The sequence below is a fragment of the Thunnus albacares genome, chromosome 18 (genome assembly GCF_914725855.1).
Source record: "Thunnus albacares chromosome 18, fThuAlb1.1, whole genome shotgun sequence".
Taxonomy (NCBI): domain Eukaryota; kingdom Metazoa; phylum Chordata; class Actinopteri; order Scombriformes; family Scombridae; genus Thunnus; species Thunnus albacares.
In genome coordinates this window covers 25,121,297-25,145,059 of record NC_058123.1, presented here as the reverse complement: position 1 = coordinate 25,145,059, position 23,763 = coordinate 25,121,297, and the positions used below count along the sequence as shown (strand labels likewise).

The following is a 23,763-nucleotide window of genomic DNA, read 5'->3' as shown; positions in this document are numbered from 1 at the left end:
AAGATGAAATAGGGGTTGAGAGAGAAGAGGTGTGAGGAAGATGCACGATGACAGACCGACTCAGACCCAGAAAGATGTGGGAGGTCTGAGTTATTCCTGTCGAATCCGCACTTGTAGGTCTGTGTGTGGCACCTGGATGAACTCTTTTTGTATACATGACCTCCTGCAAACACAAATACACAAACTCACACTTGCACCCAAAAGCCAGAGAGTGTGTGTAAGCTCACACAAAGACAGGCACACACACATACACACACACACACACGCACGCACGCACATACACACACACACAAACCCCATGTGTTTTTTATGGAGAAAAAACATCTCTCCATCCATGTTTTCATAGTGATGTTTCCCTGCATGTAGGTAAGTAATGTCTGTGACCCGTGGAGCCTGCCCTGCTTAAAGTCATTCAAACTGAGGACTGCTGACACTGGAATGCTAACTATGTAGGTGGGGGGAGGTTCTCACCAGATTTGTGCATTTATACCAGTGGTGTGCACAGAGGGTGGAAGGACCAAACCACCCCTTTATTGTAATCTTTATAAACCCAGGATATGTTTGTGTCCTGATGGGACAGTTTCATGCTTCATTTTTGCCCTATTTTCACACCAAAAGCTGTAGTTGGGGAGCCCAAATACAAGTCTGATTAACCAAAGCGCTTCTCTTTTCAACCAAATTACCTCCCAAGAACCCCTCTATTTGGCCGAAGTGCTGTTCTGGTTGAACAAAGTGTCCCTGTGGTCAAGAAAAGTACCCTGAACTGCAGCCTTCTCATTCATTTGAATGATGTCAGTCTGGTGATGCAGTGGCGTGTTGCAAAAAAAAAACTGAACCAGGCTCAACTTTTGTCGCAATGCAACATGACGTCTTCTGGCAAGGCACTGCATTGGTCAGTCACATGCAAGTAGACAGTTCTGGTGGATTACTTTGTAACATGAACACTGTCTACTGTTTACCTCGTGATCATTACAGCAAATCGATGAAATAGTTGCCACTGTGATAAATTTCCAGAGTTGTAAAGCTGTCTCTGAGTATTATTAACTGCTGTGCAGTGTTTTGTCCAAGAAGCCTTCAAATTCAGGGATCTGTTACTCAAACTGGACTTCTTGGATTGTATTTCATGTTTCACCAGTCCCTGAAGCAACTCATCCCTACCAATGCAGCCTCTTGCGTTATTTTAGGTTTGATTTTGGTCTGAATGTCTGCTAATATCATCCAAAAGCCCTGCTGGTTGACCAACATCCCTCTGAACATTGAAAAATCTCTCCCCTCTAGTTGACCAGTGTGTTCCTGTAGTTAACTAAAGCATCCCCACATGCCCTTGTAGTCGAATCAACTGGTCTGGTCAACCAACATGCCACAAAATCCTCCTCTGGTTGAATGAAGTGCCTCTCTGGTCAACCAAGTTGCCCCTTTGCTTCATAAAAATGCCCCAAGTGCTGCTGGGTTTACCTATAATGCCTTTTTTGTGATACCTTAGGATGGAAATAAACCCTAAACCTGCACAAAGAGGAAGAGGAAGAGGTGCCCCCCCCCCCCCCCCCCCCCCCACCCCCTAAATTTCCTGTGGAGGCGAGCCAGACCAGCCCATCATCAGACCTCTGAAAGCCTCGGTCGAGAGCCAATGAAGAGCCACAGCTGTGAGTGACCGCCCCAAAGACTAAATGAGAGGGTGTCATCCAAATCGAAGCCAAATCTGCCTCGGGGAATGAATAACTGTGGAGATGAAGGTCCAGCATTCATCTGCTCATTGATTGGCCCTTATTGCCCTTTCAATCAATCCACTCTCCCATTCCCATAATACAATTTTGTCAGCCTGAAATTAGCTTATTTCTAAAACCATAGGAGTCGAGATTAGATTTAGGGAAAGTAATAAAGACAGAATGGAAAATTGCTATAGAGATTTACATATATTGAGTCGTATTTTTGTCCCAGTGCTGAGTCTTAGTCTCCTCTTGAAAAACAGAAAAACATCCTGTACATTATGTGGGACCTGTAAACAAAAGCAGAAGGCCTTTAGAAGTAGCTCTTTCTGTTAATCTATATCAAAGTGATTAATTATACACCCAGCACTTATACCTTTCACTTCTTCGAATGAAAAACTCTGGAAATTAGCTTAGCCAGCTTTTCATTCATTAGCCTTTGATCTGAGGCATTTCGAGCTGAAGTGGGTACTTGATCATAACAGGACATCGGGGAGCTGTGAATCAGACTGGTAAAACAAAATAGCTCCAAGCACAGTAAAATTGATCCAAAGCCAATGACCGAAAGGACTCATCAGCTCATGTGTCTCTGGCGGGTCAAGATCTCGACCTGACAGGGTCCTGGAAGGGAGGGGAGGCCGGGGGGGCGGGAGGCCAGAGGGGCGGGGGACAGGGGCTGTGGTGGGGCAGGAGGGAATATATTGTTGGGCTTGGCTTCCGACAGATATCTGATCCCCCTCTGGGAAGGTCTGTGTGAAAATGAAACACACACTGAGGCTGGTGGCCTTTAATATGGGTTTTGAAAATAAATAACTTGTCGGCTTTAGGAAGAACCCCAAAACTCTAAATAGAAACATCTAATAATTTGAGGAGTGATTTCATGTTAGAATATACAAAGAAACTCAATAACACAAATAAACTATTGAGTTACTTAATGTTGATGTAAGTATGTGATACTTCTCATACAATTGACATCAGATTCAAACATAACCAGGCCAGACATTGGCGAACAAACTTATCTACAAGATTTATACTAGGGCTGCAACTCGTGACTATTTTCTTTATTCATTCAGCTAATAATTATTTTCTCAATGAATTATGAAGTCTAATTTACAAAAGCCCCAGTTGCAGCTTGTTGTTATAAAAGACTAAAAGAAACAGCAATATTCACATTTGAGAAGCTGGAACCTGTGAATTTTTTATCATTTTTGCTTAAAAGTGACTCAAATGACTATGTGATTATAAAAAACAAATTACTAATTCAATTTAACATCAAAAATGACAATATTTTTAAAACAGGTATTTAGAGTACAGGATTATTTGCCTGTGTTTCAGTTAATACATCTTCAGAATAACTTTGCAGAGTCTTTTATTTTTAATATTCTTGGCTGAAATTTGCACTACAAAAAAATAAATAAAATGCAACCTAAATGAGATAATACTTCTCATAGAAATTAGATTTGGGCATCACAGCCTGGCCATTGGAAACAGCTCATAGTGAAACATATCAAAACATACTTTTAAATGTGTTTGTGAACTGCAAGTTTGAGCAAGTCTGATGTTTCAGTATGTTTTATTTAATGAATCCCAAGAAGACTCCCAATGGGTTTTTTTCTCTATTCCCAACAAAAATTCATAATATGAAACCCACTATATTTCCAAAAATATGTGGTTATACTTTAGTGCTTTCTGATCTGGGGCTATTCTTCACTGTTTGAGTAAGACCAATTAGTTCCAAAGAAGGAAAATCTTAATGCTACACCTCATATGTATATTTTAAGACAATAACAATAGTGTGCTTCCAACTTCACTTCCACAATTGCTTTATGATCTACTTTACGTCTAAAATTACATCTAAAAAGTTCGAGTTCACCTCTTTAGAGCATTTTCCAAACCCATTTATGATGGATGTAGTAGTTGGTGTGTTCACATAGTAAACCAAACATGAAGTCAGTTTTCTATGTACATCGTTATGACCAAAAAAATTGATAAACGTTCCTTTAGGGTCAAATTAGGGCAAGTATGTTGAGACAGTATTGTGATGTAAATCAGTTGCTCAGTTGCTAATTGCATCACTGTACTACCTAACATTTAGACCTGACTTCGACCCTTATGGGGATTGTAACACAATTTAATCAAATCTAATGAGCACCAAATATGACTTGTCAGCTTTACCCTTCCTCTCTTGTATATCCGTGGCTTTCAAAGTTTGGCTTGGCACCAAGAATTCTTGCACAGCATCCCGCGAGCAACCAAATTCATGAAACTGTCAGAGCCAACAAGAACCAGCTGCCAGGTGTAGCACCAGTGGCATTTCAGTGATTGGTGGGACATGTGGTAACACCGGTATGTAGGCGATACGGGCAATGTCACTCCAAAGATCACCTGAAAGCAGTCATCAACATTTACTGACATTTCTCTGCTCTGTGGAAAAGAAATAGATTTCTGGCAGGTGGTTTGTTGAGATGCAGCTTGTAGCACACATTATACTGATATGTGTATAAATTTCACAAATATGAAGAGTTGTACACCAATATGAAAAATATATAAAAATGTCTGTCTTATCTCAAAAACTAAACTTTTACATTTCATTTTAATTTTGTGTTTATTTTTCCCAGAGAAAGTTATCTCATTTTCGGACAAAACTTTTGATATAACAGCATATTTCAGCATCACCTCACTGAGCTAAATCTAAAATATCCCTTCTCCATATTGGGTATGCATGCACTTGTAGATGTTATTACACCACTGCTACTTCACAACTCTCTGCTTCTCCTAATTAGCAGACAGCCTGCGGAGAAGTGTAAGGCTGAGGTGACTCTGCATTGGCGGTGGCTGGTAATGATGGATCACAGGCGCCTGTGCCAACCCAGCAGAGCGGCACAGGCAGGACTCCGTGGAGAGAGAGCTGCAAAGAGATCTGCATGTTAGCTACTGATTCCATCTTGTAATGAGTCGAAGAATCTCTGTTACCATTTTAGACTTTATAAATAGTGTTAAAAAAAATCATTAAATACAAGAAACAATACGAGACGAAACCATATGAGATTAAATTGTTTCAAATGCAAACATTTAAATTTAAGAATTGTCTTGAATCCAGAAATTGAAGCTTGATATTATTGAAGATGAGTGATTCAACACTTCTTTGTAGGCTTCTTGAAACAAGTAAACTGTTGCACCACAAGCAGTTTTTACACTACTCCACTGAAAATGGATCTTGTGCTGATTAACACTCACTGATCCATTTGTTCAGTATGTTCCAAAGACTCATAGTTTCTCCAAAACACAGCACATACAACAGTACTTGTGTGTCACACACTCATCTCCTTGCAGTTCCTTTTATCTCTGGAGTATATTGAGCCACTTCTTTTCACAGCATCCTTGTATGGAACATCGTGACTCCTCCAACGATGAGGTCAGTTATGTAGTGGTTTGAGAGGTTTGAGAGAAAGTAGCACAATTTAGTTTATCTGCATATTTGGGTAAAAATGGTGGTTCTAGAAACTTGGTGGTGTGGTGACTATTTGCACTAGTTGGTGAACTACTGTGGTTGGTTAGCTAACCATTACCATACTTGCTGGTGAGGAACATACTAGTGCGTCAGTCACAATAGCTCTCCAAAGCTAGCTAGATTGCTAACTTAGCAAGCTAGCTAGCTTTGGAGCTTTGGCTACTAGCTCAGTAGCATACCAAAATCCTGTACAAGTAGAAACTTTTGAACAGGCATATTATGTATTATGGCTCCTCTGGATTTGGTAATTTTCTCAGTGTTACATTGTATAATAAGCAAGCACTACTTAGTATTCTAATTAATGCCCTAGTGCTATAAGCACTCATTTTCAATTAACGTCAACAACAGATGAAACCAAAATCATGACATTTTTATGCTTGTAGTCTTTGAATGCCTAATCACCCGGTCATTCCAAACAGAATATTGTTACATATTGTTTCATATGTTTCATATTGCATCAGCTGGCACAGGCAGACTTTACTACTGGTACATTGGCAATCTCCTGGGGCCCATAACAGCCAAAGCCCTCCAAATGAGCTTAAAAAAAAAAAAAGAAAAAAAAGGATGTATAAACCAACATGTTAACTCAAAGTTATGCCCCAAAATATTTCACTAACAAAATTGCCCTACTCAGACAAAAGCAGACAATTCCAGCTCACTGTATACCTGGGGACCATTCAAGGCAGACTGATTTGGCAGTTGATGGTGGAGTTTACACAACAAAAATGAAAGACATTCCTCTGAGTGAGGCAGAGAAGAGATGTAAGGAGGAGGAAATCAAGAAGCAAATTGCTAAACTCCCAAAGGGAACATCTTTGTGTCTCTACAGTCGACTCTGCTGGAGGGGAAAAAAAACCCCATAAAAACAACCACTTGTGAAAAGATGTGATACAAGTGGGTGGTGTGATGGTCAAAACAAATAAGGAAAGAAAAGAGGGACAGTAGAAGGTAAGGAAGCCCAGACTGTGTTTGCTTTCAGTCTCTAAAATATGAAGTCGGCTCCTGTCAGAGGGATGAAAACAGAGCTGGCTATTGGCAGCTGTCAAATGAGGTCAAAAATGTCTAAAACTTGAAGTTAACGTATGTAGAAATACTCCCTGCAAGTAAAAAGCCCAGGCCTCTTTTTAAGATCTATGAAGTCCCTTTAAGACACACACCTTGTTACATGAATGTGATGTCAATTTTACAGTTTTGATCTCATGTTTGTAGATGTGCCACAGGGTCAGGTTTTTATTTTTTGGTGACTTTTAAAAGTTCAGACACGGCAAGTTCTAAACTGAAAGTGAATGCCTTCAGATTGTACACAGAGAACAAAAATCACATCTTGTTCCACCTTGTTAAAACCAATATAATAAATATATAATTCAATTATCGTTTCTTATGCACAAATAAAATCAGGTTTGTATAATAAACCACAATATGCCATGAATGAGCCACTCTCTGTTGCTGAGGAAATTCGTCTCTTGGATCAGTTTATAAAAAATATTCTTCCCCTTGCAGTGTGGTGTTATAATTAACCAACAGTATAGGTCTAAAATTCAGCCAGCAAAAAATTACTTATAGTTATGTTTACACCATCTAGCAGCCATAGTAATGCACTCCAGAATGACCCATAGGAGCGTAATTTGCTGCTTTCCAAAACCGTTACAAATCAATGTTAAAAAATAATTATGGTGTGACAATGCTGTGGTTAAGGTCTGGTCAGGTTTAGGCACAAAAAATACTTGGTTTGGCTAAAAATTATTACTTGAAACATGGTTTATAGTTCCTTAAAGTTACTCAACCTTTGTCATCATGGCAACAATAAACACTACAACATTACAGTTTTTAAAAAAATGTCCGGACTCGAGGTTGGAAACATGACACTCATTGTTGGAAACAAGAAGCGAACAGCAGTCTCCTAAAGCAAAGTCCTCATTTTCTAACCACCCAACCCACCTCCTCCTAAGAGGGAAAAATCATCTCATCAGGTCACCTTATATTGACATCATCTGAACTGCATCACTTCCCCAGGTCATAATTACTAGGGCCGTTAGATGGCTGAAACATAACTATAGGTAATTTTTGCTGGCATGAATTTCAGACCTATACTATAGTTTTTCTTGTGAGGACAGCTATATATATATATATATATATATATATATATATATATATATATATATATATATATATATACATATAAACCCTCACACAAGCATGGTAATAATTAGACCAACTGATAAATCTAATAAATGATGATTAGTTGATGGTGTGATGATAATGAGAATGTATTAGTGGAAGCAGGGTGAGCTTCCCTCGCGCTCACAGTGGTCATTAATTAAGTCTTCAGCAGCAAAATGATCTTTACTTTTCAGCTTACCAACACTCCAGGGCCTCTTTTATTTTTTTCTCTGTATTTATTATCAGAGGTTTTACAGCACTTTACAAAGCAAAATAAAGACTTTATTTCATGTATTATCCTGGAAAGGTCAGACATACCAGAAGAGTGGAGGCCCCTGGCAGCAAATCACATTTTTTTTTTTAAAGCTTTTGCTCAAGGACACTTCAACAGTGAGTGACACATTGATCGCTGTAAAGATGAAATGTGTTATTTCCACGTCGCATGATGCCCTCAGTAACTATCAGATCTCCCTGCTGTCACAAACGGACACCTTGGTCTCATTCTTTATTCTTCTTTATTTCCCTGCACACAGGCTCATCCCTCACCAGTCTCCTTGAAGACAGATTTAGCCTCCAAAGGTGATATATTTGTTTAGTTAATCTCCTTTACAATCCTGAAAGCCCTCGCTGGTGAATTGTCAGTGAGGATTATTGGGTAAATCTGTGATGGGCTGCTTGGATTGGAAGCAGGGGTCACATTTTTCTAAGAAGGTATGGGAGTTTCTTCACTAGTCTTGGCGATTGTATTTTTCATGCAGAAGTTAAGGAGTTGTTCAGCCCCTTTGGACACAAAAAACATGTCAAAGCAAGTGTCTTTCAAAAACCAGTAATTATTGATCTAAAAATAACAATTTTTCTACTCCTGGAGAAGCCAACACTTTGACATTGACATTTACCTGACAGTAGGAATATAAAAAGTGAATAAATTCCTCTCCGTCCCTGGTTTGTGTCACACAATGGATGTGGCTGCAATGATTTATAGAAAGCTTGAATGGGAGCTGGCAGTGATAGCTCAAGGTAATCAGTGTTTCATGGTGCTGAGGTCCCTGGTTATTGTAACCTTGTCATGACAAAAACAAAAGATTCGCATAATGGACTGAGCTGAGCTCATGGAGAACAGAACTCAATCTATCCCATCTACAAAGAAAGGTTTGCCGTGTGAAAACACTGTATCAGCAGCATTTTCAGACTTTCAGACTAGCATGAAAGGTCTTTAGTCGAGCGATGAAGATGAAGTTAAAGCACGATCTTACGATGATGATTGCCACTTCTGTGGGAACAATAGACTAAATTTGTGATCTTTCTTGTTTTCTCCTTTTGAAATTCCCATAAACCACATCTGTATTGACTGTGACACCTTTTTTGTCTGCTAATACCTCTGGAGGGCTCAGCAGCATTTTCACAGTAAAGAAGCTGTTTCAGTGCAGCTGAACAATTATTTGTCCTAATATCCAAATTGCAATGTGAAAAAACACAGCACTGTAATGTTTACTGCGCCACAGGGTATCAGTCTGATATCAAAACATTGTCAGACACTGCTTACCAGAAATTTGTCATTATAGTGCAGTGCCCATTCAAAACGTACCTGTTCAGAACAGCCTTATTGTTTCTCGAGAAATAATAAGAAATAAGACATAATAAGAAATTATAATAATATTATATCTCGTTTTACTGCCTCCACCTCTGTTTTTTCTCCTGTGTGCACTCATTCTTCTCTCTTGAGCAGTTTAACAGAGCGGGGCATGTGCCTTTGTCCCGCTTAGCAAGTCAGAGCCCAGAAGTCGAAGCCCCACCCTACCATGATGTGACGGCATTTACATAAAACAGCCTCCACCCCACTCAGACACAGAGCTGAGCGGCTTGCTCTTTGCTTGTTTAATTCAAAGTTATTTAATCATGTTGCGTGTCCAAACAACTTCACACTCAACACTGCACTTCCTTGGGTCCCCAGCAATACATCCACCAGGTATGAAGTAGATCGGATGAACAGTTGTCAGGATATGTGAAAGACAAACATACATACATACATACATACAGAGATTCCTTGCTTTATATAGAGAGATTACAATAACTGGCCAACTATGCAGCTGTAAGTCAATAAATATAACAATATTTTCAAATGTCATGGTTATATTTGAGTATTATGGAGTAATGTAGGTGTACCACTAATGTAATATCTTATTAAACGTGGGATAAATTGGTAATTTTTATTTTGTTGTTTGACGGTTCACTAACTAGTTTGTTAAAAAATAACCCTGGGAGGACCTCAACAAAAAGTAACAATGTTATTTTATCTGATTCTACTCATGTAGAAACAAGAAATATTTGTGACAAAAAGTATCAAAGGATTGTTTTTAACATTGAATCTTTTTTCAAATTTTAATTTCATACACAAATGCACGGAAATAGTGAAAAAAAATTCCTCAAACACAAAATGAAGTCTTGAAGTGTCTTGTTTTGTTTTGTTCAACCAACAGCCTGAAACCCAAAGATATTCAATTTACAGTGATTAAAAAAACATCAAAGTAGAACATCCTCACTTGTGAAAAGCTGTGACCAGAATATATCAGGCATTTTTGATGAACAAACGATTTAAAAGATACATTTTCGATCAACAAAATGATTCATTGGCATTGTTTCATAACTAGTCATATTGCCGTGTTCTGTAACTGATCTTTCCATTTTCAATGTATCACAATGAAACATCATGTCTTGAAGCTGTGAACTTTTGAGACTGTCCTTACCAGAAAAATGACAACATCTGTCATTTGTTCAAACATGTAAAAATTCCTGATAATCAATGGAAGTAGCGTGATGGTGTTTTACTGCTGCAAAACCATTTAGGGAGGTGTGGAGGGAGTGTGAGACCATGTTAACATCACACAGCTGCTACAAAAAGTAAATCCATGGTTTAAAGAATACAACAACAATCTGTCCCTAACCAAAACCTTTTGTATCATTCGGCTATGAGAATTTTATGCAACTCTACAGGAGGTAAATAAAATCTAACATAGTAGCAAAGCTATTGTTTTGAATGGGTTTTATGAACTTGTGGTGTTTATCTAGTTCTTATACGACCATGAAAACTTTAAATCCAAGAAAAATGCAAAAATTCCCAAGTTGGAGTTCACAGCATTTCATATATCAGAATAATTATGTGATTTTCTGCAAACATTAAGGCCAATTCTAAACAATAGTTTGTCCTTGAGAGTCTATTACTGTGGTGAAACAATAAGCCCTGCTGCGCTAGCAGAGCCATTAGCTTTGTATTGCCTCTGCCTCTTATTGGCACTTTATGAATATGGTTTGTATTTCATCTGACAATTTAGTCAATGAATAAAATTACAATATCCAGTTTCTTTGTTTCTCTGCCCCCTGACGAACTGTGATGGAACTTGACTGTTCTTATCTTCATCAGGCTGGGTGATGGTACATGATCATGTGATCTATTCTCTAACATTATGGCTTCATCATAGTGTGTGTATGGATGTAAATGTGGTCATGAATATATATGTTGATTGTTTTCTCATGATAATGTGACCATTACACTCTCTCATGGCTCCTCGGAGTGTTTACACATCAGTGTGTTATTACAGTTGATGGTGATACTGAAATGATTCTTCACTTCTTGTCCCCATCCACTGGCTGGTCAGCTAGTGGGGAATCATAGCCTTGCTAAATGACACTTCGGCAGGGTGGACTTTTGCAGGGGCTTTAAATACACCTAGTTGTGTAGTATTGCATAACACAAAGAATGAGATCATGAGGATTTATATAGTATATATATATAATATAATATATAGTATATCTATATATAATAGTGTTTTTATCCAAAGCACTTGATAATGTGCCTTTCATTCACCCATTTATACAGTGAGCTACCAAGGCACTGGTCTAACCATTGGGAGCAATTTGATTTCAGTGTCTTTCTCAAGGACACATTAAAATGTGGACAAAAGGAGCCAAGCATCTAACTGCTGAAGTGAAATATGAGACTTGAAAAGAACTAAAGCCACTATACCAATATACTAAACACCATGTTGACTATAGTAGATGTAAAAGTCAGTGCTAAAAGTAGTGATGGTGGTGGTGGTGTTAGTAATATTAATAAATGTTGTATTGTAGTACTAGTAAGAGCAGCAGTAGTAGTTGTAGTATTAGTATTAGGCTAATGGATGTCGTTAGTACCAGCGATTCTAGTAGAGTTGTTGTTGAGTTAATAATAAAACTAGCAGTTGTAGCAGCAGTAACAGCAATTGACAACTGTAGCAGCAGCAGGAGTATGGGTAACACTTACAATAAGGTACACAAAATTTTGAGTAGTTACCAGGGAGCAAATGAGGAAAAAATGAGGAACTAACTGCTAGTAAACCATTAGTTAACAGGCAGTTCTTGAGCAACTCCTAATCAAATCTCATAGCTAATCATTAATTAATGATTAGTTAATTGAGAAATGAGTGAGGAACAAATCAGGAATAACCTGATAATTGATGAAATGTTAACAAGTACTTCCCTAATAATTCCTAATTGAGGACTATATAATAGATACTGATGAGTTACTAGAGAACAGACTGGGAGATCTTATATTAATGAATCATTAGGTAATGATTAATTAGTTAGTTCTTCATTCGTAGTAGTCATAGTAATAGTTGTTGTAGCAATAGCAATAGCAGTTGTAGCACCAGTAGCAGCTGTAGTTTTTGCAGCAGCAGTACTGTTGTTTTAGCAGTATTAGTTGTATTAACAGCAGAAGCACTCATAGCAGCAGCAGTAGTTGTATGAGCAGCAGTGTTACCAGTTTTAGCAGCAGCAGTAGCAGGTGTTATTGTTGCAATAGCAGTAGTAGTATATTTGTTGTATTTGTAACAATTGACATATTGATAACATTTATGATGATTGTTTGATGATGATTATTTTTTATTATTATCATAACACTACCATTGCTGGTATTAGTACTAGTTTTAGTGCTAGTAGTGGTGGTATATACTGCATATAGGTTTTCATTAGTGTCTTGTATGCTGACTGTGTGTGTGTTTGTATTCATGAATGAATGACAGTATGTTTTCACAAGCTGGCATTAGCTTGTCATCCTATTAGCTGTGGCTTTAATCCAACAAAGAGTGTAAAAAATAAGAAGTTATTGGTTCAGAGATGGTGTCAACAGTTCTGTTTTAGCCTCAGTGACACTGCAGCACTCTGTGAAGCTTTTTATATTGCCACCTTCTCTTCAACCATCTTCCTGTGTAAGGGTGGCAGATAAGAGGAGAACAGATGAAAGATGATGATGATTAAAATAATACGCCTCTTATCGTGGCACAGAAAGCCTCTCCGTGCCCACTGAAGAGCCCGTTTCAGGCGGTCGATATTGCCTCTCTGTTAAAAATGAAAAGTATTGATCTCTTTTACCTCAAGCCGCTCAGCTGATTGAGCCTGAGAAAATATGTATCAGCTGCCAAACCTCACAAGCAGGGCCCAAAATGATAAACCAGATGGAATAGCTCAGAGTTCATCTGAGGGGACCACATTTCTTGTCAATATGATTTCAGGGAGGATAGCTAAGTCGCTTGCTCTGTCCAGTCCTGTAAGTCATACTGATAACACCTTTATCTCTGCGACACCCCTGTCCTCCATCACACCTGGACATCCTCCAGGTTTCAGATAGACCTGCATGCTTTCGGGAGTCCAGACGTGACCTCTTGTTTACACACACATGTCTAACCGGAGCCGGTGAGGTGTCTAAATTGAAGCAAAGGCCGCTCACTCCCACAGTAATCAGTCTGGGAAACAGCCGTGGACTATCAGAGTCAGCCCAGACACAGCTTGTCATTGAGCAAAAGGTAACATGGTGACAGACTGAGCTCTGTTTTCACCAGGACTATAGTTCCTTTCATAAACGCCTGCTCTCTGAGCTCACAGCTGGATGATTAGATTAGTGTGACCTGTAATCAAATGACAGGGTCCGGTGACACACAAACAAACAAACACACCGCAGTAGGTGATTTCTTCTCTTGGCTCCATATCACAACATCACATGCGCATACCAACACACTCAGATATGTCGGATAAATCCCGAGCATGAGCTATTCACTCAGATCTCCTGAGTGAATAGTTCCAATCACTGTGTCCGTGTGTTTTCTGGAATATGAGATAATGAGAAAAGTGGAGAGCGAGACAGAGAGGCAGAGGTCACCTGTTCCATACTGATGAGGACATTGATCGCAGTGTGCTAGTTTCAGGCTGAGCAACTGGGACTGTTTAGAAACAGCTTCAGTCTTTTTTTGTCCACCTTTACTGTATTCTTAAAGATCCCCTCCAGATATGTTAAGATATTAAAAAAAAAGATAATAAATTACTATAATAAATAGTGTCTAGTATGGTTTTTGCACAAAAAGTTCAATTACCTAGTTAGAAATTCTTAAAATGACATCTAAAAATCTATGAAAATTCAAATATTTTTCATTTCAAAAGTTTAACTGCTAGAAAAAAAAATGTTTCCAACTTCACTTCACAATTCTCAGTGTATGTGTACTGAAGGCTTCAAGTATTCACATCCTGCTTGTCTAAGTTGCATACTGGACTAGAATTGGCTCCAAACTAGTTGTGATGTCATAGATCATGGTTTTAGGAACACGTCCTAAACTCGGATTTAGGTTGAACACAGAGAAACTTTCCACTCTCAGAAGCTGAATGTGAAAACAGCCTTCAGGTGTCAAACTCATCACATACATCATTCTGCACAATGAAGCTCAAATATCACAATGAAGTACCAATTAACACTTTTTTTGAGTTGAGGGGGACTTAAATTTGGATCCCACTTTGACAGAGTTGCTGTTTTTCCTCGGTGTCCACAAAAATTTAATAAAATACCTGGAAGTGTTGTTCCTCCCGTTTTATCAAGGATCCTTTGGGAGCTGACTTGTGTGAACTTGGGGTAGACAATAATCCCAGTATGCTACGAGCAGCTGCAAAGTAGCTGTAAGTTATCATTTCCCTCCTACAACTATTATATGTGTCACCAAACTTAGCTTTGAATTTGTTTAGGTGAGAAATGAACAGCTTACATTTCAAATTTATGGTCAATTAGTGTCGCTGGTCATTCCGGGGTAGAAGAGTCTTATGTAGACAAGCCCTTTGATAATTCACTGGTGGTGTCTGTGTTCCATCAGATAGCTATCCATGACCACGTTAGGTAGTATGACGGTCCTGAATCAGGGCTAGATGAGAACAAAATGCAGAACAGACCAAACAGACAACAGAAAATAAGTGCAATGATTTTGCATATTTTGCACAAAAAAAACCCCATTAAAAAACAAACTGAAATGACAAATGTGTCAAACAGAGGTGAAAGTCATGCTGATTTGTGCTTTTGAAGAAGTCTTAGTGCTGAAAACCTTGATATATGCATGTGAAACAGCAGAAATATTACGACCAGGGTGAAGGGTTCAGCACACAGTAGGCCCAGCCATAATATAATCGCATAAAAGGAGGGGGCTTACACAGCCTTGAAATAGCATCAACTCATGCATACAAAATATATGGGAGTATTGGGATTATTACAATATATAGAATTAAATCTGCTTAAATGAAATGTCTCTGGTCTCTGAAGGTTTAATACATGTGATACTCCAATTAACTTCTATTAGTTCTTCTATTAGTCTTTTACACCTTTTCCTGACACACAGGGTTGTTGGCAACCGAACAATAAATTAAATAGCAGACAGCACTTTCAATGAAGATGCAAGCTGAGCCACCTCGGGCTAAAAAATATGTCAGTTTCCATCTGTTTCAGTGAGTACTAAACCTCTGAACACCTCAATATGCTTCAGATGAACAAGCTTGTGTCGTTCAACTGCATCTTAAGGCAAAAGTCTTTATACCTGAATGTCCACTCTCAGGGAGAGGTTAAAGGCCTGCCATCATAGCCTCCTCCTGCCTTCTTGATCTCTCTCCAAGTGTCTTTATGGTGTATTTATAGGCCAGATGCAATAAATCCTACAAATGGGGCTAACCGCACACACATTTGGACAGTCTCTCTTCAAGGCATTCATGCTGTTGCACTTGTTTGTTAACATGGAAAGTGAGTTTAGTAATTGCGTGAAGAATGAAAACAAGAGCTCGACAGACGTTAAAATCCTGCCTACTTTTACCTCCACACACCTGTTTAAAGGGGACGTAATTGTCAGATTGTCTGTTTTGGAAAGTTATACATATTTTTCAGCAATTGGAAATGGAGTTTCAGACACGGTTTTGAAGCATAGTGAGGCCTTTAAGAGCTGATATTGGTCTTTCAGTTTGCATATTTTGTTCACCCTGGGATAAAGGCAGGGTGGCCCGCTTCTGTCACAACCAGAATTATATAGGTTGTAACAAAATCAATATTTTTATAAAATAGGTTAAAACATTTATTAACTTAGTATAAGAAAAATCTGATCAATATAAAAACATATTAATTTGGTTCACCTTTTCTGGGACAATGAACACAGAATGACACTCCTGCCACAAGAAGTGAGACTCGTTAGAGTAGAACTGTCCCTGAAACTAAGGTAAACTAATGAATGAACAACTCTGTCTCTACAAAGTAATGTTCATATGATACTAATTTGCAACAGCAAATGCATTTTGAAAGGAACATAACATTGCCCTGATAACGTTTTTTATCAAACATAATTAGGAAACATTAATTAAAATATCAGGCAATTTGCAATTTATCAGAGAAATGTTCACCAACAACATATTTCATTTGCTCCCATACCATATTACAATACAATATCTGATTGTGAAAACTAAAGCATCATTCATCTTTTTTATGGTTTCGTTTAGGCCCACAAAGCCCTTCAGGAACTTTTGTTGCGTAAACCTCATGATGTGAACCTCGGTCTTTAGTGTCAAAGTCCTGCACTTTGTAAATGTTTGCAATACAAATAAGAATGGATTGTGAGTTAATGTATATTGTCTGATTAAGGAGAAAGAGAAGGAAGAAATAACAGACAGCAGTTTTGACTGATGAGAAGATGAGGAATGAAAGGAAAAGGAGCAGCAAGAGGTGAGAGAGAGCCAGAAGAGGAGAGGGCGAGGGAGTAGGGGGGGTAAATGGTATTGAAAAAGAATGAAAGGGAAGCGGAGAAGATTTAAAGATGTAAGAGGAGAGGGGAGCAGAAGATGCAAGAGAAAGGTTTTGTGAAATCTGAGAGTGAAACTGGAGGAGAAATAAAAGCAGGAGGACAAAGATACGTTAGGGTAAGAGGAGAGCATAAAAAAGCACGAGAACGAGGAGCGAGAGATAGATGGCAAAAGGAAAACACTCAAGCGGGAGCAGGCAAAGGAAGGAAGAAAAGAAGGATGAACGGGAGATGAGTGACAAGGAGGAGGAGGAGAAGTGCTCGACTGGCACTGAGGCTCCAGGCTGCATCGGCAGCTCTGCCTGCAGGTCATGGAGGCCACAGCTGAATCCACAGATGTTCCTCAGTCAGGAGGATCCGACTGTGACCTCCTCCCTGAAAGAGGAGGTGATTTATCACAGAGGCCATAAATCAGCATGTCTGACCTCCCCTGCACACAGCTCACGCCCCGAACTGTTTACTCTATCGCCCCAGCTATCCATTATGTAGCAACTCTCAGATTCAACAGCAACAGATATACTGATGATATACTGGTCAGAGTCGCCCTGAGCATGGAGATGGACTGCTTTATATGCTGCACAAACAGGGAAGTTAAATGTCAAAAAAGTGCTTTTTTTCTAAAGGTGCTGAATGCATTCACACTCACCTAGGCAGAGACATTAAACAAGATTTTCTTTGGAACGGTGAGAGACCTAAGACGATCGATCTTTGTCTTTGTGTTTGTTTGACCAAAACTAGTTTTTTTTAACATCATCACCAGCATTTTAACAGTGATCAACGGACAAAAGTACTACTCTAATGTCAAATTGTCACTCAACGAAACACAAATGGTTCAACTAAATCATCAGTGGTGCAGCCAGTTGCTTTTGGAAGTTGCATTACAAGCTGATGGAGGTCACCTGTTGGGAATGGCATGAGGAGTAACAGGTGATTTTTGGGTAACACTTGCATAAGACTGACATGACAGCATCATGACCATGACCTGACACCTGTCATGAACATGAATCTTTATGACTGGTGTCATTAAGTGTCATTTGGTCAATTATGTCATTTCAATGCAAAGTTGACACTGTTTGAGATGTTTTTGTTATGACAGACAACATAACCTGTCATAAACATGCCATAGCAGGCCTAACTATAAAACTTAAAGAAACTATTTAGCTTTATGTGTTAACATTACATTAAACTATCATATGTGGCTGGTTTTGACATCAGCTGTCATGAGACCATTATAATTGTGTCATAAATATTTTCCTTGACCTCAACTACAGTGGTACAATTTGGACTAGTCATAAAGATGTCATTAAGTTTTATTACACTTGTTAAATGCTTTTTCAACAGTGTAATGAATAATTCCATTGACCTCAATTACAGTAGTATAATTCTGTCATTTCATATCGACGTGCTTAAATGTTATAACAGTGTCAACTGCAGTTGTAAGGTCTTCATATACATAACATGATGTGTTTTGGCACCTGTGATGTAGATATTGGAAAATACTTTAACAAAAGAAATAAGGAGTGTTACAACCTCTAATGTCTAGGAGAAAACAGGGAGTAACACAACCAGTTTACTGAAAACCCTTTGCAAAAATGGCAAGAGAAGGCTGCTGAAACACTTTCAAAGTGTAACAAGGATACCATTTATTAACAAAAAAAGGATGATTAACAGAGATAAACTGACTGAAATAGCAGAAAAGGAAGCAAATAAGACATCAGGGTCTTCAAGGCCAAAACAACAAACAAATACCCCACACTAATTAGAAAATAAAGTCTCACTAGATCTACAGAAAAGAAAAACAACGCTAAGCTCCCTGGCTAACCACAAAACAGGAGAAAAAGGAGAGCAAACAAGGAGTTAAGAGTAGTTAAGACATAGTTTTTCCTTTATTGTATATGCACAACCAATGTTCCATAAAAATATATACATATGTCCTCAAGCAGAAGGTTCCAGAAGGTGAGATAATAGACGCTTTCATTGTTTTAGACTTCTTAAAAAATGATAAATAGATGTTAGAGGATGATACTATTCAAATCAGTCTTCAAATAAACAATTAAAAGAAGAAAAGTTTACCTTTATATTCTATCAACATTCACTCTCAGTACCTACAACCCTTTTTCAACAATACTACTTCAAAATCTACACTTCACCAAACATGCTGGCCTCAGGTATCTGCAATGCTGAAGCTACATTACCGTTACATTAAAAATACACAATATGGGCCATAATGGCTGCCAAACAACATTACCAACTTCAACAAACTAAAACCCAAACCCAACAAGTTTTAAACACCTACATTTTGATATTTACTTGACTTGTTTTTTTACATCATGGAAAAGCTGGCCCAAGACACCATTATAATTGCGTCCAGCTAACCAGTGGTGCCACTCTACCATTTTGCCATACTTCCAACTTGTAATTCTGCCATGCATGCTCAATATGCTGAGTATGAACACCAGTCTCTGGGTCAACAAAGTTCCACTTATGGCAGTCAGAATACTGGCCATTTACTGACCATATCTGTACTGGGAAAGCAGTCCTATGTAGGCATGCCATTCATCAGTGAGGATGGATGTTCTGGGTCTGATACGTCACTGAATTTGGCCTATAAGGGTTTGATGAGTCTCCAAATGGGTGTTCTGTAATTACTATCAACCTCCAGCATCCTGAAAACCCACTAGCGTTCACAGCACCAAGTGTTGCCACATCAGCCATGATGGTACTGAAAAGTAGGGGTGCGCAAAAAAAATCAATTCACATAAGAATCGCGATTCTATCTCTGCCGATTCCGAATTGATTCAGAAATTCCAAGAATCGATTCGCATTTTTCAGTCTTGCCACGACGCTGTTTTCCATTTTTTCATGAATTAGCTTGCTATGACGCCACCCTGGACCCAAATCCAGGGGCAAGAAGGAAAGGAAGTGTGCGTCATGGAGAGGCCGCGAGCAATGGAGTACCTGACAGACAAACAAATACAACCTGGTCCATCGGCTATGAAGGTGATCATTTGGACATATTTTGGATTTTCTTATCTCGAAGGGAAGAAGGAGCTTAATGCCTGCGACACACTTCTGCAGGTTTGTACCATTGTTGGCTTATTTATTTGTAAGTGCTGTGAAACAGTCAGAAAATAACGTTTTATTGATCTGATTCACCAGCTTCCTCACTAACGTTACCAGCGCTCCCTCTCCTCATTCACTCACTAGCTCGCTCGACCACTGCTTCCCTCTCGTCTTTTTGAAATGAGTCGGGAAGCTGTCAGCAAAGCCTAACTTTACTTTTAACATTATCAAACTAAGAGAAATGTCCTCCCCTCTTCCTAGTAATGTTTTTGTCATATGACAGGGTTGTACAGCGTTACAGCTTGCGTTTCTCCAAAAGCTGATTCTGGTTCAACTTTCTCGCTGCGGCCCTGCAGCCCTCCACCCCAACAGCCTAAACGCACAACACACAGCAGGTCTGCTGCCAGCTGGTTATCTGAGGACGGAAATGAGAAATTCATTTTCTCTCAATGAAAAACATAGTCTCCTTGAAGCTTATGACAAACTGCCAAAAAAGAGCCAACAAGATGCAGCAGCGAAACAAGCGTTTAAACAGCTGTTCTGTATTTTGAAACAGTCAATAAAATTCAGTAAATAGTGAAGCTGCCCGTTTCATTACTTTATATTCATGTTGTAAATATGCAAATATCAATTAGATGGTAATCTGCATGAGAAATTAAGAAAAAGAAACAAAATTGGTCAGACTATAATAATCACTCGCTAATAGTGATCAATTTTCTTGTATGCGCTTTGCAGCTAAATGTAGCAGGCAGCTATTGTTTGATTTTGTGAATTGAAGGAGGAATTTAAGTTATTTGAGGTTTTACACTTAGCAGTTTATCTTTGCAATCATTTTTATTTTTGTATTTAGTGTTCATTTGACCCTTTGTCTCAAGGCCGCTTTGGTTTCCTATTGACTGAGTGGACTAAAGGAACATAAATCTTACTCAGGTTGACATTGAGTAGCACATGTTTACATTTGATTCAGTGTGATCTTTATTTGAGACCTATAAAAGTGTCTGCTGCAGTCAAATGGAAAGAGTAACTCAAAACATCAATGTAGAATCAAGTCTATGAATGTATTGAATTGAGAACTGATTTTGAATCGCAAATCGAATCGATTGTGAATCGAATCATGACCCCAAGAAATCAAATCGAATCGTGAGATTTCCGGAATCGTGCACCCCTACTGAAAAGTAAAGAAAAAAGACAATTACTTTAATAAGGGTTGAGCTGTATCAGTTTTTTAACACATTGGTATCCTCTCCACATACACTGTGGTATACAGTATTAGGGCAGTATTTAAAAAAAAAAAATGTCAGAGGGTGTGCAGCTGCACAATCCTCATGCAAAGCTTGCATATTGAATAGTTAATATTGACTGACTGATCCTCATCCGGCTTGAAAACAAAGTATTGCATAACAGGTGCACTTGCATTTCCCCTTGACACTAAATCATAGACACTAATGTTAATGTTAGCCATCTTTTTTAACCCTTTTCTCCACATTAACTCTCCACCATGTCTCTAAGCATTCAACGTGCCTTATTTATACTAGCCTGTAATCATATCCATGAAGTTAAGATCATACTGTATGTGTGACTGTTATGGCTCATTTAGTGTATAATGCCAAATTCAAAAATACACATATTGCATTGCAATCTCAACACAGAGGAGAGATGAGCTTTCATCATGTCTTCTCTATGGGAACATCAGCAAAGTCAACAACTCTCAATTCATCAGGTTATGAGATATTATTTTGGCTTCAGATACTCAGTTTAATAAGTACACAGTTCACCTGTTTACTTATGGTAGGCCTTTTGATCCTGTCTAATTAGTTACTTATGGAGCTTACTAAATAATAGCCTAGCCTAATAGTAAAAAAGCAGGTAGATGTTTTTGTGCTACATGGCTAAGCAGGTTTTTTAATTCAAGCCTGCACTGTAGACCTAAATGTGGTCAGCAATCTGGAAGATCAACATACTTCTCATTTTACACCTACACTGCAGGCTCTGCAAGTAGGAACAATACACCATTCATAACAATGTCAAGCATTCACAGTCACATGGTGAATGGTGTTTGTGTTGTTATGTTAATGTGAGTTCATTAACGCATGAATGAGTGTGCACACAAGGAAACAGCAGTCATCTGAATGTATTCCTTAGTATTAGCAAAACTGATAAATGTGAAGTAAGATTATAGTGCAAATGTAGCCCACTTATCCCTAGTCTAATCAGGGAAGGGCCCTGAGTTCTTTAAATCAACTAACTTAATGTATAATAAATACTACTTAAATGTTTCTCTTTTGTTTATATACACTTTTGTATTTGTCTTGGGTTCCTTTATTCACTGTTCATGAACTGTAACACACTTATCAGGCTCTGTTTTACTGAACCCTTGTATTAAATCTATGCACTGTAATCTACTTGATGGATTAAACTACTGCAATGAAATAGGTGTATCACTCCTTTAAACAAAACTGCCACTGATATCCACTGTTAAATACCTCTAGTGAGAGAAATAACCAGACATCACAATGGAATAAGTTTTAGAAATAATGAACTTCTCTTTTTTACTTTTGCAAATTCCCCATATAAACAATGAAATAATATTTAGTCTCTTTGAATAACTTGAGTTATGGCAATAACTCTCTCCAAATGTAAACAATATACTCCACGCGAAATTTAGATTTCATCTGATTTAAATTTATATCAAAATTTGTGGGCCCACATTCACCAAGCACACACACACACAAGCCGGCAGGTATTTAAATAAAATCAAATAAAACCCCCGTTGCAGGCCTGTTGCGACGCTTGGGAACGGAGAGGCCCAAAAGTATTTGGCTGCTTCACTCAAAGAGCAACAAAATAAAATGTGGTACCTTGGTCATGAAGTCTGACTCCAATCAGCAGTTTATACCAGCCTCACTGTGTCCGGTAAGGAACAGGATGCAGTTTACACCAGCCTCGGTCTCCAGGAAGGAACAGGATACACACTGAAGTCCAAAGATGGCGGGTCCGGCCCATGTAGTGAAAAGTCTCTCTGAGCGATGACTTTGTAGCTCATAGCACTGTCCGATAAATCCTCAGGGTTTCCACATCGAAAACGATGAACTAAAGCCTATAGCTTTAGCTGGGTTAGCTACACAGCGGCTACAAGTCCATGCACTGTGCTAATGAATGCTAATGAACACACGTTCGGCTAATGAACTAATAAACAAACAAACAAACGTGAACAACTGTACAACAAACTTGAGTGGAAGTATCTCTAGCTGCTTGCCGAAAATATGTAGCATGAGTATCCTGGCAAAGACTGTCGGGTAGATAATCTCAGACACCAGCTACACATTTGTTTGTAAACACGGCGCATGCGACGCTACTCAGTCCGTCAAGTTACATGATTTCACACACACTCTACTTCCTCTCTTTTTCTCTCTCTCCACACCTGTGTGATCCAACCATGGATGTATTATAAGAGCTGGATACCGGACTAAAAATGGCGCCCATTCAGTCCTATAGGAATTGCTCGCCTGGCGCATACGCTAAAAAAGTTTCTAGCTTCCAGGTTTGCTTCCGCGTTGTGCGGCCTACTGAACATGCGCAGTAGTGTTTACCCGCTGGCCCCGCTCGCGAGCTCCCCCTCGGCCCATAGACTTTACATTGTGATGACGTCACGGATTTTTAAATCGCTTTTCTAGGAAAGTTTTACAAACATAAAACCTCCACGGATCAAAAGTTCATAAAAGAAAGAGTCATAATTGATGTTGTTTGCAGTTCAAGGGGTGCTGTCAACAGTTTTACAGGTGTCTCTTTTACAATGGTGGTCTATGGGGAAAATCCTTTTTGAGCCGCAGGGGGATTTTTCGCTGCAATACTGCGAGTGGCCACTGGGGAAAATTGGCTGCAAGGCAGAGCGGCGGCGCCCTATCCAGCTCTTACTATACATCCATGGATCCAACCCACTTCAACCAATGAATGACCAGTATTAAATTTACTCTGGAATACTACTTCCTTTAACGACCATGAACTCTTCAGAATAAAACGAAATATTTATAACTATACATCTGCATATTTTTAAAAATTATTTATTACACTGAACCTTTTAATATTTTAGGAAATACCTGTTTTTTGTCTTAACATCAACTTTATTACAATATATGGTATTTGTAACTTGGCTACACAAATATACAGCCTACCTTTCATTTGTGGGCAAATTTGCTCTCGTTAA

General features: G+C 38.7%; 1 long non-coding RNA gene across 1 annotated transcript; it reads right to left on the bottom strand.

Moving 5' to 3' along the window:
- Window positions 1–4,311: 4,311 nt before the first annotated feature.
- LOC122968401 lies at window positions 4,312–23,013 on the bottom strand. Its single transcript, XR_006398822.1, has 3 exons — window positions 22,995–23,013; window positions 22,418–22,911; window positions 4,312–4,614 (listed from the first exon to the last, which is right to left on the bottom strand). It is a non-coding gene; the product is annotated as an uncharacterized LOC122968401 (long non-coding RNA).
- Between the last annotated feature and the right edge of the window lie 750 nt (window positions 23,014–23,763).